Source organism: Lissotriton helveticus, chromosome 2_1 (genome assembly GCF_964261635.1).
Source record: "Lissotriton helveticus chromosome 2_1, aLisHel1.1, whole genome shotgun sequence".
NCBI lineage: Eukaryota > Metazoa > Chordata > Amphibia > Caudata > Salamandridae > Lissotriton > Lissotriton helveticus.
The window spans coordinates 785,877,498-785,893,623 of NC_136059.1; the positions used below are offsets into that span (position 1 = coordinate 785,877,498).

Consider the following 16,126-nt stretch of genomic DNA (forward strand, 5'->3'; position numbering starts at 1 on the left):
CATCACTCAATGCCACAGCATCACTCAACGCCACAGCACCACTCAACGCCACAGCACCACTCAATGCCACAGCACCACTCAACGCCACAGCACCACTCAGCGCCACAGAATCACTCAGCGCCACAGAATCACTCAGCACCCCTCAACGCAACAGCACCTCTCAATGCCACAACATCACTCAACGCACAGCATCCCTCAATGCCACAGCATCACTCAACGCCACAGCATTACTCAACGCCACAGCATCACTCAACGCCACAGCATCACTCAGCGCCACTCAACGCCACAGCTCCTCAATGCCACAGCATCACTCAATGCCACAGCATCACTCAACGCCACAGCATCACTCAACGCCACAGCACTACTCAATGCCACAGCACCACTCAATGCCACAGCACAACTCAACGCCACAGAACCACTCAACGCCACAGCACCATTCAACGCCACATTACCATTTAACGCCACAGCATCACTCAACGCCACAGCATCACTCAACGTCACAGCATCACTCAACGTCACAGCATCACTCAACGCCACAGCATCACTCAACGCCACAGCATCACTCAACGCCACAGCATCACTCAACGCCACAGCATCACTCAACGCCACAGCATCACTCAACGCCACAGCTTCACTCAACCCCACAGCTTCACTCAACGCCACAGCATCACTCAACGCCACAGCATCACTCAACGCCACAGCACCACTCAACGCCACAGCACCACTCAACGCCACAGCACCACTCAACGCCACAGCACCACTCAACGCCACAGCACCACTCAATGCCACAGCACCACTCAATGCCACAGCACCACAGAATCACTCAGCACCACAGAATCACTCAGCGCAACAGAATCCCTCAGCACAACTGAATGCCACAGCACCCCACAACGCAACAGCACCACTCAACGCTACAGCACCACTCAGCGCACAGCATCCCTCAATGTCACAGCATCCCTTAACGTCACAGCATTACTCAATGCCGCAGCATCACTCAACGCAACAGCATCACTCAACGCCACAGCAACACTCAATGCCACAGCATCACTCAACGCAACAGCATCACTCAACGCAACAGCATCACTCAATGCCACAGAATCACTCAGCATCACTCAACGCCACAGCACCACTCAACGCCACAGCACCACTCAACGCCACAGCATCACTCAGCGCCACAGCATCACTCAGCGCCACAGCATCACTCAGCGCCACAGCATCACTCAGCGCCACAGAATCACTCAACGCCACAGCACCCCACAAAGCCATAGCACCACTCAATGCCACAGCACCACTCAACGCCACAGCACCACTCAACGCCACAGCACCACTCAACGCCACAACGCCACAGCACCACTCAATGCCACAGCACAACTCAACGCCACAGCATCACTCAACGCCACAGCATCACTCAACGCCACAGCATCACTCAACGCCACAGCATCACTCAACGCCACAGCATCACTCAACGCCACAGCATCACTCAACGCCACAGCATCACTCAGCGCCACAGAATCACTCAGCGCCACAGAATCACTCAGCGCCACAGAATCACTCAGCGCCACAGAATCACTCAACACAACAGAATCACTCAGCGCCACAGAATCACTCAGCGCCACAGAATCACTCAGCGCCACAGAATCACTCAGCACCACTCAATGCCACAGCACCACTCACTGCCACAGCACCACTCAGCACACAGCATCCCTCAATGCCACAGCATCACTCAGTGCCACAGCATCACTCAATGCCACAGCATCACTCAATGCCACAGAACCACTCAACACCACAGCACCACTCAACGCCACAGCACCACTCAACGCCACAGCACCACTCAACGCCACAGCACCACTCAACGCCACAGCATCACTCAACGCCACAGCACCACTCAACGCCACAGCACCACTCAACGCCACAGCACCACTCAATGCCACAGCACAACTCAACGCCACAGCATCACTCAATGCCACAGCATCACTCAGCGCCACAGCATCACTCAGCGCCACAGCATCACTCAGCGCCACGGCATCACTCAGCGCAACAGCATCACTCAGCGCCACAGAATCACTCAGCACCACTGAATGCCACAGCACCCCACAAAGCCATAGCACCACTCAATGCCACAGCACCCCACAAAGCCATAGCACCACTCAATGCCACAGCACCACTCAGCGCACAGCATCCCTCAATGTCACAGCATCCCTTAACGTCACAGCATTACTCAATGCCGCAGCATCACTCAACGCAACAGCATCACTCAACACCACAGCAACACTCAATGCCACAGCATCACTCAACGCCACAGCATCACTCAACGCAACAGCACCACTCAATGCCACAGCACAACTCAACGCCACAGCACCACTCAACGCCACAGCACCACTCAGCGCACAGCATCCCTCAACGCCACAGCATCACTCAACGTCACAGCATTACTCAACACAACAGAATCACTCAGCGCCACAGAATCACTCAGCGCCACAGAATCACTCAGCACCACTCAATGCCACAGCACCACTCAATGCCACAGCACCACTCAATGCCACAGCACCACTCAATGCCACAGCATCCCTCAATGCCACAGCATTACTCAACGCCACAGCATCACTCAATGCCACAGCATCACTCAGCGCCACAGCATCACTCAGCGCCACGGCATCACTCAGCGCCACGGCATCACTCAGCGCAACAGCATCACTCAGCGCCACAGAATCACTCAGCACCACTGAATGCCACAGCACCCCACAAAGCCATAGCACCACTCAATGCCACAGCACCCCACAAAGCCATAGCACCACTCAATGCCACAGCACCACTCAGCGCACAGCATCCCTCAATGTCACAGCATCCCTTAACGTCACAGCATTACTCAATGCCGCAGCATCACTCAACGCAACAGCATCACTCAACACCACAGCAACACTCAATGCCACAGCATCACTCAACGCCACAGCATCACTCAACGCAACAGCACCACTCAATGCCACAGCACAACTCAACGCCACAGCACCACTCAACGCCACAGCACCACTCAGCGCACAGCATCCCTCAACGCCACAGCATCACTCAACGTCACAGCATTACTCAACACAACAGAATCACTCAGCGCCACAGAATCACTCAGCGCCACAGAATCACTCAGCACCACTCAATGCCACAGCACCACTCAATGCCACAGCACCACTCAATGCCACAGCACCACTCAATGCCACAGCATCCCTCAATGCCACAGCATTACTCAATGCCACAGCATCACTCAATGCCACAGCACCACTCAACACCACAGCACCACTCAACACCACAGCACCACTCAACGCCACAGCATCACTCAGCGCCACAGAATCACTCAGCACCCCTCAATGCCACAGCACCACTCAATGTCACACCACTCAACGACACAGCACCACTCAGCGCACAGCATCCCTCAATGCCACAGCATCCCTCAATGCCACAGCATCCCTCAATGCCACAGCATCCCTAAATGCCACAGCATCCCTAAATGCCACAGCATCCCTAAATGCCACAGCATTACTCAATGCCACAGCATCACTCAACGCCACAGCATCACTCAACGCCACAGCATCACTCAACCCCAGAGGCATCATTTAATGCCACAGCATCACTCAGCACCACTCAACGCCGCAGCACCACTCAACGCCACAGAACCACTCAACACCACAGCACCACTCAACACCACAGCACCATTCAACACCACAGCACCATTCAACACCACAGCACCACTCAGCGCCACAGAATCACTCAGCGCAACAGCATCACTCTATGCCACAGCATCACTCAATGCCACAGCATCACTCAACGCCACAGCATCACTCAACGCCACAGCATCACTCAATGCCACAGCATCACTCAATGCCACAGCTTCCCTCAACGCCACAGCTTCCCTCAACGCCACAGCTTCACTCAATGCCACAGCATCACTCAACGCCACAGCACCACTCAACACCACAGCACCACTCAACGCCACAGCACCACTCAATGCCACAGCACCACTCAATGCCACAGCACCACTCAATGCCACAGCACCACTCAACGCCACAGCACCACTCAACGCCACAGCATCACTCAACGCCACAGCATCACTCAGCACCCCTCAACGCAACAGCACCACTTAATGCCACAACACCACTCAACGCACAGCATCCCTCAATGCCACAGCATCACTCAATGCCACAGCATTACTCAACGCCACAGCATCACTCAACGCCACAGCATCACTCAACGCCACAGCATCACTCAAGGCCACAGCATCACTCAAGGCCACAGCATCACTCAAGGCCACAGCATCACTCAAGGCCACAGCATCACTCAAGGCCACAGCATACCTCAGCACCACTCAACGCCACAGCATCACTCAGCGCCACAGAATCACTCAGCGCCACAGAATCACTCAGCGCAACAGAATGCCACAGCACCCCACAACGCCACAGCACCACTCAACGCCACAGCACCACTCAACGCCACAGCACCACTCAACGCCACAGCACCACCCAACGCCACGGCACCACTCAGCGCACAGCATCCCTCAACGCCACAGCATCCCTTAACGTCACAGCATTACTCAACGTCACAGCATTACTCAATGCCGCAGCATCACTCAACGCAACAGCATCACTCAACACCACAGCAACACTCAACGCCACAGCATCACTCAACGCCACAGCATCACTCAACGCAACAGCATCACTCAACGCAACAGCATCACTCAACGCAACAGCATCACTCAATGCCACAGAATCACTCAGCATCACTCAACGCCACAGCATCACTCAACGCCACAGCACCACTCAACACAACAGCACCACTCAACGCCACAGCACCACTCAACACCACAGCACCACTCAACGCCACAGCACAACTCAACGCCACAGCACAACTCAACGCCACAGCACAACTCAATGCCACAGCATCACTCAACGCCACAGCATCACTCAACGCCACAGCATCACTCAATGCCACAGCATCACTCAGCGCCACAGAATCACTCAGCACCACTGAATGCCACAGCACCCCACAAAGCCACAGCACCACTCAATGCCACAGCCCCACTCAACGCCACAGCACCACTCAATGCCACAGCACCACTCAGCGCACAGCATCCCTCAACGCCACAGCATCACTCAACGTCACAGCATTACTCAACACAACAGAATCATTCAGCACCACAGAATTACTCAGCACCACGCAATGCCACAGCACCACTCAATGCCACAGCACCACTCAGCACACAGCATCCCTCAATGCCACAGCATCACTCAATGCCACAGAATCACTCAGCATCCCTCAACGCCACAGCACCACTCAATGCTACAGCACCACTCAACGCCACAGCATCACTCAACGCCACAGCATCACTCAACGCCACAGCATCACTCAACGCCACAGCATCACTCAACGCCACAGCATCACTCAACGCCACAGCATCCCTCAACGCCACAGCACCACTCAATGCTACAGCACCACTCAATGCCACAGCATCACTCAACGCCACAGCATCACTCAATGCCACAGCATCACTCAATGCCACAGCATCCCTCAACGCCACAGCTTCCCTCAACGCAACAGCTTCCCTCAACGCCACAGCTTCCCTCAACGCCACAGCTTCCCTCAACGCCACAGCTTCACTCAACGCCACAGCATCACTCAACGCCACAGCACCACTCAACGCCACAGCACCACTCAACGCCACAGCACCACTCAACGCCACAGCACCACTCAACGCAACAGCAAAACTCAACGCAACAGCACACTCAGCGCCAAAGAATCACTCAGCGCCACAGAATCACTCAGCGCCACAGAATCACTCAGCGCCACAGAATCACTCAGCGCCACAGAATGCCACAGCACCCCACAACACCACAGCACCACTCAACGCCACAGCACCACTCAACACCACAGCACCACTCAACGCCACAGCACCACTCAACGCAACAGCACCACTCAACGCAACAGCACCACTCAACGCAACAGCACCACTCAACGCCACAGCACCACCCAACGCCACAGCAGCACTTCACGCCACAGCAGCACTCAGCGCCACAGCATCCCTCAACGTCGCAGCATTACTCAACGCCGCAGCATCACTCAACGCCACAGCAGCACTTCACGCCACAGCAGCACTCAGCGCCACAGCATCCCTCAACGTCGCAGCATTACTCAACGCCGCAGCATCACTCAACGCCACAGCATCACTCAACGCCACAGCATCACTCAAGGCCACAGCATCACTCAATGCCACAGCATCACTCAATGCCACAGCATACCTCAGCACCACTCAACGCCACAGCACCACTCAATGCCACAGTACCATTCAACGCCACAGAATCACTCAACGCCACAGCATCACTCAATGCCACAGCATCACTCAACGCCACAGCATCACTCATCGCCACAGCATCACTCATCGCCACAGCATCACTCATCGCCACAGCATCACTCAAGGCCACAGCACCACTCAGCACCACAGCACCACTCAGCGCCACAGCACCACTCAACACCACAGCACCACTCAACACCACAGCACCACTCAACGCCACAGCATTACTCAGCGCCACAGAATCACTCAGCACCACAGAATGTCGATTCTCCAATTATCATGCTGAGAGAATCTTGATTTCATTAAAGACAACGGAGGCTGACATTATGCAATAACTTTTATTGCTCCCAGGACATGCAGCCCTTTAAAGTGTAACAAACATCATAAAGAAACATTCCATAGCAACAACAAAGCACCATGACGACCAGCAATCTTCCTCTTAGAGCTGCAAACGAATAAAACAACTTCTTCCAAAAAAACATGCTCCATAGATTCTTTTATAATTATGAAGATTCTGAAATGGAAGAAAGAAATTTATGGTAAAAACGCACCAAAAAAATAGAGACATAAAAGCAGGCAAGGATTAAAGATGTGACATCCTGCAAATGTTAAAAAACACAGAATAAACAATTCAACCACCAGGGAGTGGTGGGGGGGATAATGTCAGCCTCCGTTGTCTTTAATGAAATCAAGATTCTCTCAGCATGATAATTGGAGAATCGACATTTCATTACAAGACCGGAGGCTACATTATGCACGTTTAAAGCTCTGTAAAGCAACATTACTTACATGTTCGACAGGTTTAAGATAAAAATTAACAAAAGTGGAGGCATTAGACCAATCTGCTGCTTTGAGGATATCTGAAATAGAACCACCACTCCAAAAAACCTTGCTGGCCATAGCACCTCGAGAAGAGTGAACACCAAATTTGGATAAGTCTATGCCAGCTTCAAGCATAACAGTTCTCACCCATCTCGAAATTGTAGCAGAAGAGACTGCCCGAAAGGGTTTAACATATGAAATCAGTAACTGATTTTCATTTAAAGGTCTTAGAACACTCATCTTTTGCTCATAAGCTTTGATACAATTAACAACACAGAGTTTGGGACAATCCAAAAAGTAAGGATAAAAAATATTTTCAGACATAGTTTTAGTTCTTTTCCAAATTTCAAACAATACACCATCAGGAGAATACATTTTATTACAGATTTCTAAAGCCTTAACATCAGAAACACGCCTAAAAGAAATCAGACAAAGGAGAGTAGCTAACTTAATAGACAGCTGTTTCCTGGAAAGAAAAAGGTTATCAGGCCATGAGGTAAAAAGATCAAAAACAAGATTAACATTCCATAAAGAATTATACTTAGCCTTAGGAGGACGTTTGAGTCTTATACCTTTCATAACTCTACGAACTAGAGGGTCAGTACCAATAGAAAAATCATTTGATAGAGAGTGACCTGCAGAAATTGCAGATCTGTAGCAGTTAACTGTTCTGTAAGAAAGTCCAGACCTAAAAAGATCTGCAAGAAAATTTGCCACTTCTACAGGAGGGGCAGCCACGGGATCCAAATCTCGTTCCAAGCACCAACTACACCACCTTTTCCAGGAACCAATATATCTTCTCCTTGTTCCCGGAGCCCATGACTCATCCAAAAGATCTTTAGCCTCTCCTGAAAGGCCAGAGTATCTTCCCGAACCCCTGAAATCTTCCAGACAAGAAGGTCCATTTTGTCTTCTAAGAGAAGAGGATGAAATTCTCCGTCGGGACCCTGAAGAAGATCTAAACTCCCGGGGATAAGGCGAGGGAAGTCTATTGTTAACTCCATCACCCCTGGGAACCAAATCTGAGAACTCCAAAAGGGAGTAATTAGAACAGTTTGGCAAAGCTCTCTTCGAACTTTCAAAAGAACTCTCTGAATTAGGGCAAAGGGAGGGAAGGCATAGGAGATCAGGGACTTCCAGGGTTGGAGAAGACCGTCCACTGCTAAGGCCAAGGGGTCCGGCCTCCAACTGAAGAAGCGATCTACCTGAAAAGTAAGTCTGCTTGCAAAAAGGTCTACTTCGAAAGGACCCCACAGCATTGAAATTTTCTGGAACACTGAAGGGTCCAGTTTCCAGTCGCTGGAGTCCCTTAGGAATCTCGAATTCCAGTCCGCCCTTGTGTTTAGGAGACCCGGAATAAACTCGGCTCTCAGAGAAATCTTGTGATCCCAGCAGAAATACCAAATCTTTTCCGCAAGATCCGCTAGGTGTTTCGACTTTGCTCCCCCTAGCGATTGATATAAGTAACGGCTGAGAAATTGTCTAGCTTGATCAGGACCACATTGTTTTTGAGGATAGACTTGAAGCTCATCAGGGCATTCAAGCACGCTAACATCTCTAGAGAATTTATGTGAAGGGTTAGCTCTTCTCTCGACCATTTCCCCTCAGTTTCCACCTCTCCAAGTCTGGCACCCCAACCAAGATTGCTCTCGTCGGATTCCAAGACAAAACTCGGTGAATTCCCGAAAATTGCCTTTCCATTACAACTGTCTAAGTTGTTTCGCCACCATAGAAGATCCTCTCGAGCATCCTGGGAGAGGGGAACTACGTCTGAGTACCAAAGACCCCTCCTCAGACCTGAAGCTTTGAGTCTCTGTAAGGAGAGTCCCCTGTAGTGAAGGGGACCTGGAGAAATAGCTTGGATGGAAGAAGATAAGAGACCCACTATTCTCGCTAATTCTCTCAAACTCACCTGGTCCATGGATAAGACATAAGAAACTTCCTTCTTTATTTTTGTTAGCTTCTTCTTGGGAAGTTGTAACTGGGTTAAGGTCGTGTCCACCTGGAAACCTAAAAATTCCAGATTTTGAGAAGGCGTCGTAATAGACTTTTCTATATTGATAATAAAGCCAAGACTCTCCAAGAGACTTACTGTCCAATCCATATGGGATAGGAGTTCTTCTTTGTTCTGGGACATCAAAAAGATGTCGTCTAGATAGATAATAAGGCGAACCCCTCTTCTTCTTAAAGAGGCGACTACAGGCCTGAGCACCTTGGTGAAGCACCAAGGGGCGGAAGATAGGCCGAAAGGGAGACATTGGAACTGGTAAGTTACATTCCTCCAAACGAACCTCAGGAACATCTGAGAGAAAGGATCCATAGGGATTGTAAAGTAAGCGTCCTTGAGATCCAATTTTATGAGCCAATCTCCTTTTTGAAGGAGATCTCTCAGGAGGTGTATACCCTCCATTTTGAAATGGCGATAGACAAGAAAAGAATTCAGTTCCTTCAGGTTTATTACAGGACGCCAACAACCCTTTTCCTTTTTCTTCACCAAGAAGATTGTACTCACAAAACCTTGACCAGAATTTTGGACGATGCGTATCGCACCTTTCTCTAGCATTTGATTCACCTCTGCATCTACCAAAACTGACTGTTCTTGGTCTAGAGAAAGCTCCCTGCGTTGTTTGGCCTGAAAGGGAATCGATATGAAATCTATCTTGAATCCCCTTACAGTCTCCAAACTCTAAGCATCGTTTGTTATAGAAGGCCAAACGTGACTGAAGAGGGAGAGTCTTCCCCCTACCTTTGGAAGGGAAGAACCAAGAAGAGGGAGTCTTACCTTGTCCTTGTCCTTGGGACTGGAATCTTCCACGACCGGTACCACCTCTGTTACGATAGTTCCGGCCTCTTTGGGGAAAGAAGTTACCGTATCCCCGGTAGTTCCTTGAGTAGCCACGCTGATTCTGTTGGTAGTAAGATCTGTTATAACCACGGCCGACAGCCGATCCTCCCCTGCCGACCCTTCCAAAAAATCTTCCGCCAAACATGCGTCTCATATTTGTCTGTGCTTTGTTAAAAGCTGCAAAGCTGGATACATATTTGCCAAGGGACTTAATAAAGGACTCTCCGAATAGAAGACCATTGGGATCCCCCTGCACATCTTTGTTGGCCAAATCCCCTAACTTGGGATTCATACGCATTAGGATCGCTCTCCTTCTCTCCGAGGTAAGGTTAGCGTTAGCGTTACCCAAAAGACAGATGGCACGCTGGCTCCAGCCTCTAAGGAGTTCAGTGTCAACTGGAGTGCCATTCATGGAGGCCTCTTCAGCCATGTCAAGGATCCTAGCCAAAGGGCCGAGGGTATCCAAAAGTTTATCCTGACACTGCTTAAGGCAGCGTTCCAGGCCTTTGCGAGGATCTCTCCCAGTTTTAAACAAAAAGGTCAAAAGTTCAGGATCAAGATTAGGAGTTGACCCTGCTTTGTTATCCAAAAAGGGTTTTGGACATTCAGATTTCATAAGGTTACGCAAATCCTTTTCAAGAGGTTTGCCAATCCAGGCTTTAATAAATTGGGAGACGTGGTCCAAAGGCCACCAATCTGAACCTCTAGGATGGGTGATCTTGGAAGGATTAAACATTTCATTCCCCGATGGGTCTTTAATGGTGTTGAGATTAGTAGAGGTTAGAGCCAGGTCCTCGTCAAGGAGGTCGTCCTCAAGCTTTTCTAGAGGATCAAATATGTACTCATCAGCCTCCTCTTCCAAATCCAATGGGGATAAATAATCGTCATCATCATTGACGAGGTCAATTGTGCCGCGATGGACACCCAATCTCTGCGTGCCGCAAGGGACACCTGTGCTCTTTGCGCCATTAAGGCCGTTTGATCTTTTTGTGCCGCTCGGGACACCCGCATCACTCGTAGCGCAAAGGCTACCAACAGATAAAACTTTATCAGATGTTCCCCTTGGAAGATTTTGAGGTTCAATGTGTTTAGATTTTTTAACAGCCTTACCGCCATTAGAGGGGAGTGGGTCCACCTCATCATCATCCGATGAAAAAAGCGTTGGCTCAATAGGAATGTCCCTTTTCCACTTAAGAGCAGCTTCGATAGCTTCATTAAGGGAAGATTTCAAATGGCTCTCAAAGAGACCTATAAGGGAGGCTTGAGTAATGGGGGGTCATTAACAGTGGAGTCTCCCTGTGACATAATGCAACAAGGGAAGTCAGAAGAATAAACAATAAATAAATAAGTGCTACCTGTCCGAATAAACTGTTTCCCCTTTTTTTTTTATATTAATATCAAGTATTCAAATTGAAAAGGAGAGATCCGCTGAAAAGCGCCACCTAAAATAAAGAGATCTAGGGGTTCAAAGCCCAAAAGGTCAGGAATGCGAGGGTAGGCAGTCGGGTCAGCAAACGGAGACAGAGAAACAGGCAGTTAAGAGAGCGCTGAAGGAGAGCGCGAGGTCGGGTCTCGCGCTGTGTTTACAGTCAAATATTTGCCTTGCGGGTCACAGCAAGAGCAAAAATGAATCATTTTGGCCGAGCGGGTCACCTCCGAGTAACGGGAGGGACCCGGAAGAAGGCCGCATAGCGCAGCAGGTCTGAATCAGAAGACGCCCGCAGCCCGCCGAAGGCACATCGGCTCGGTGAGAGGCGGTAATGAGCCTGTTTGGTGGCGGAAACGCCGGTATCGAGCCTGTTTGGGGGCAGAGAGCGAGCGTAGGCTCTGATGAGCCTCACGAACGGTTATTAGACAAGTTTGGAAAGACAGGAAAGAGAAAGGGACCCAACCGAAATTGGAAGGGTATCCGAGAAAGGTAGGAGAAAAACTCACCTTCTAACATATATATTAATGACAAAACGCACAAAGAGCAAAGTAAAGGCATGAATAGATTAATAATTCACAAGAAAATGGGGGCTAAGAAAAATTCGTTTCTTTGCACCACAGAATCACTCAGCGCAACAGAATCCCTCAGCACCTCTGAATGCCACAGCACCCCACAACGCCACAGCACCACTCAACGCCACAGCACCACCCAATGCAACAGCACCACCCAACGCCACAGCACCACCCAACGCCACAGCACCACTCAACGCCACAGCACCACTCAACGCAACAGCATCACTCAACGCAACAGCATCACTCAACGCAACAGCATCACTCAACGCAACAGCATCACTCAACGCAACAGCATCACTCAACACCACAGCACCACTCAACGCCACAGCACCACTCAATGCCACAGCATCACTCAATGCCACAGCATCACTCAACGCCACAGCATCACTCAATGCCACAGCATCACTCAATGCCACAGCATCACTCAACGCCACAGCATCACTCAGCGCCACAGAATCACTCAGCGCCACAGAATCACTCAGCGCCACTGAATGCCACAGCACCCCACAAAGCCACAGCACCCCACAAAGCCACAGCACCACTCAATGCCACAGCACCACTCAATGCCACAGCACCCCTCAATGCCATAGCACCACTCAACGCCATAGCACCACTCAACGCCACAGCACCACTCAACGCACAGAATCCCTCAACGCCACAGCATCACTCAACGTCACAGCATTACTCAACACAACAGAATGACTCAGCGCCACAGAATCACTCAGCACCACTCAATGCCACAGCACCACTCAATGCCACAGCACCACTCAATGCCACAGCACCACTCAATGCCACAGCACCACTCAGTACACAGCATCCCTCAATGCCACAGCATTACTCAATGCCACAGCATCACTCAATGCAACAGCATCACTCAATGCCACAGAACCACTCAACACCACAGCATCACTCAATGCCACAGCATCACTCAACGCCACAGCATCACTCAGCGCCACAGAATCACTCAGCGCCACAGAATCACTCAGCGCCACTGAATGCCACAGCACCCCACAAAGCCACAGCACCACTCAATGCCACAGCACCACTCAATGCCACAGCACCACTCAATGCCATAGCACCACTCAACGCCATAGCACCACTCAACGCCACAGCACCACTCAACGCACAGAATCCCTCAACGCCACAGCATCACTCAACGTCACAGCATTACTCAACACAACAGAATGACTCAGCGCCACAGAATCACTCAGCACCACTCAATGCCACAGCACCACTCAATGCCACAGCACCACTCAATGCCACAGCACCACTCAATGCCACAGCACCACTCAATGCCACAGCATCCCTCAATGCCACAGCATTACTCAATGCCACAGCATCACTCAATGCAACAGCATCACTCAATGCCACAGAACCACTCAACACCACAGCACCACTCAACGACACAGCACCACTCAGCGCCACAGAATCACTCAGCACCCCTCAACGCCACAGCACCACTCAATGCCACACCACTCAACGACACAGCACCACTCAGCGCACAGCATCCCTCAATGCTACAGCATCCCTCAACGCCACAGCATTACTCAATGCCACAGCATTACTGAATGCCACAGCATCACTCAACGCCACAGCATCACTCAACGCCACAGGCATCACTCAACGCCACAGGCATCACTCAACGCCACAGGCATCACTCAATGCCACAGCATCACTCAATGCCACAGCATCACTCAATGCCACAGCATCACTCAATGCCACAGCATCACTCAATGCCACAGCATCACTCAGCACCACCCAACGCCACAGCATCACTCAACGCCACAGGCATCACTCAACGCCACAGGCATCACTCAACGCCACAGCACAACTCAACGCCACAGCATCACTCAATGCCACAGCATCACTCAATGCCACAGCATCACTCAACGCCACAGCATCACTCAGCGCCACAGAATCACTCAGCGCCACAGAATCACTCAGCACCACTCAATGCCACAGCACCACTCAATGCCATAGCACCACTCATTGCCATAGCACCACTCAACGCCACAGCACCACTCAGCGCACAGCATCCCTCAACGCCACAGCATCACTCAATGTCACAGCATTACTCAACACAACAGAATGACTCAGCGCCACAGAATCACTCAGCACCACTCAATGCCACAGCACCACTCAATGCCACAGCACCACTCAATGCCACAGCACCACTCAGCACACAGCATCCCTCAATGCCACAGCATTACTCAATGCCACAGCATCACTCAATGCAACAGCATCACTCAATGCCACAGAACCACTCAACACCACAGCACCACTCAACGACACAGCACCACTCAACGCCACAGCATCACTCAGCGCCACAGAATCACTCAGCACCCCTCAACGCCACAGCACCACTCAATGCCACACCACTCAACGACACAGCACCACTCAGCGCACAGCATCCCTCAATGCCACAGCATCCCTCAACGCCACAGCATTACTCAATGCCACAGCATTACTGAATGCCACAGCATCACTCAACGCCACAGGCATCACTCAACGCCACAGGCATCACTCAACGCCACAGGCATCACTCAATGCCACAGGCATCACTCAATGCCACAGCATCACTCAATGCCACAGCATCACTCAGCACCACTCAACGCCACAGCACCATTCAACGCCACAGCACCATTCAACGCCACAGCACCACTCAATGCCACAGTATCACTCAGTGCCACAGAATCACTCAGTGCCACAGAATCACTCAGCGCCACAGAATCACTCAGCGCCACAGAATCACTCAGTGCCACAGAATCACTCAGCGCCACTGAATGCCAAAGCACCCCACAACGCCACAGCGTCACTCAACGCCACAGCGTCACTCAACGCCACAGCATCACTCAATGCCACAGCATCACTCAACGTCACAGCATCACTCAACGCCACAGCATCACTCAGCACCACTCAACGCCACAGCACCACTCAACGCCACAGCACCACTCAACGCCACAGCACCACTCAACGCCACAGCACCACTCAACACCACAGCACCACTCAACACCACAGCACCACTCAACGCCAGAGCACCACCCACTCAACGCCACAGCACCACCCACTCAACGCCACAGCACCACCCACTCAACGCCACAGCACCACCCACTCAACGCCACAGCACCACTCAACGCCACAGCACCACTCAACGCCACAGCACCACTCAACGCCACAGCACACTCAGCGCCACAGAATCACTCAGCGCCACAGAATCACTCAGCGCAACAGAATCACTCAGCACCACTGAATGCCACAGCACCCCACAACACCACTCAATGCCACAGCACCACTCAACGCCACAGCACCACTCAACATCACAGCATTACTCAACGCCGCAGCATCACTCAATGCCGCAGCATCACTCAATGCCGCAGCATCACTCAATGCCGCAGCATTACTCAATGCCACAGCATCACTCAATGCCACAGCATCACTCAACGCCACAGGCATCACTCAACGCCACAGGCATCACTCAATGCCACAGCATCACTCAATGCCACAGCATCACTCAACGCCACAGCATCACTCAATGCCACAGCATCACTCAATGCCACAGCATCACTCAACACCACTCAACGCCACAGCACCACTGAATGCCACAGCATCGCTCAGCACCACTCAACGCCACAGCATCACTCTGTGCAACCATTCAACAACTGGTTCTAATATGTTCTCTCAATGTTTCACGATTTATTACAAATGTCACAAAAAGATGTTAATATTTCACTTCTGTTCTTGGATTTTTCATCAGAATAAAATACACTGAACATAATCTTCCCAAAAGTTTTTTACAAAAGTTTAAGCTATTGCCATTAAAAATTACAATAACTTTTATTTAAGTATTAATTATTAAAAAAATAAAAGCCATTGTTATTTGTAATATTAATACATCTAAGTCATGTAAATACAACACATATTGCATTACAAATGCTATAGGTGTCACAATTGCGAAAGTTAAAACTATGGGCATTGTAAATGACAAAGCTATTAATTTCGCTATTTTCAAAACCAACACATAAATAAAAAATCTGTCATTTACAATACCAATACCTCAAACTTTCCTAATGGGAGACCTATTGCATTGCAAATGCTTGTTCTTACATGTCAGCCACCCCTAAGGTAGG

The 16,126-nt window shown here is 50.6% G+C and overlaps 1 long non-coding RNA gene across 1 annotated transcript in view; it reads right to left on the reverse strand.

Annotated features, from left to right (window-relative positions):
- Positions 1-6,655: 6,655 nt before the first annotated feature.
- The window catches only part of LOC144818254 (uncharacterized), a 78,995-nt gene continuing 69,524 nt past the window's right edge, over positions 6,656-16,126 (reverse strand). Inside the window, exon 3 of the long non-coding RNA XR_013607078.1 lies at positions 6,656-6,845. This is a non-coding gene — a long non-coding RNA (uncharacterized LOC144818254). The remainder of the gene's footprint in view (positions 6,846-16,126) is intronic.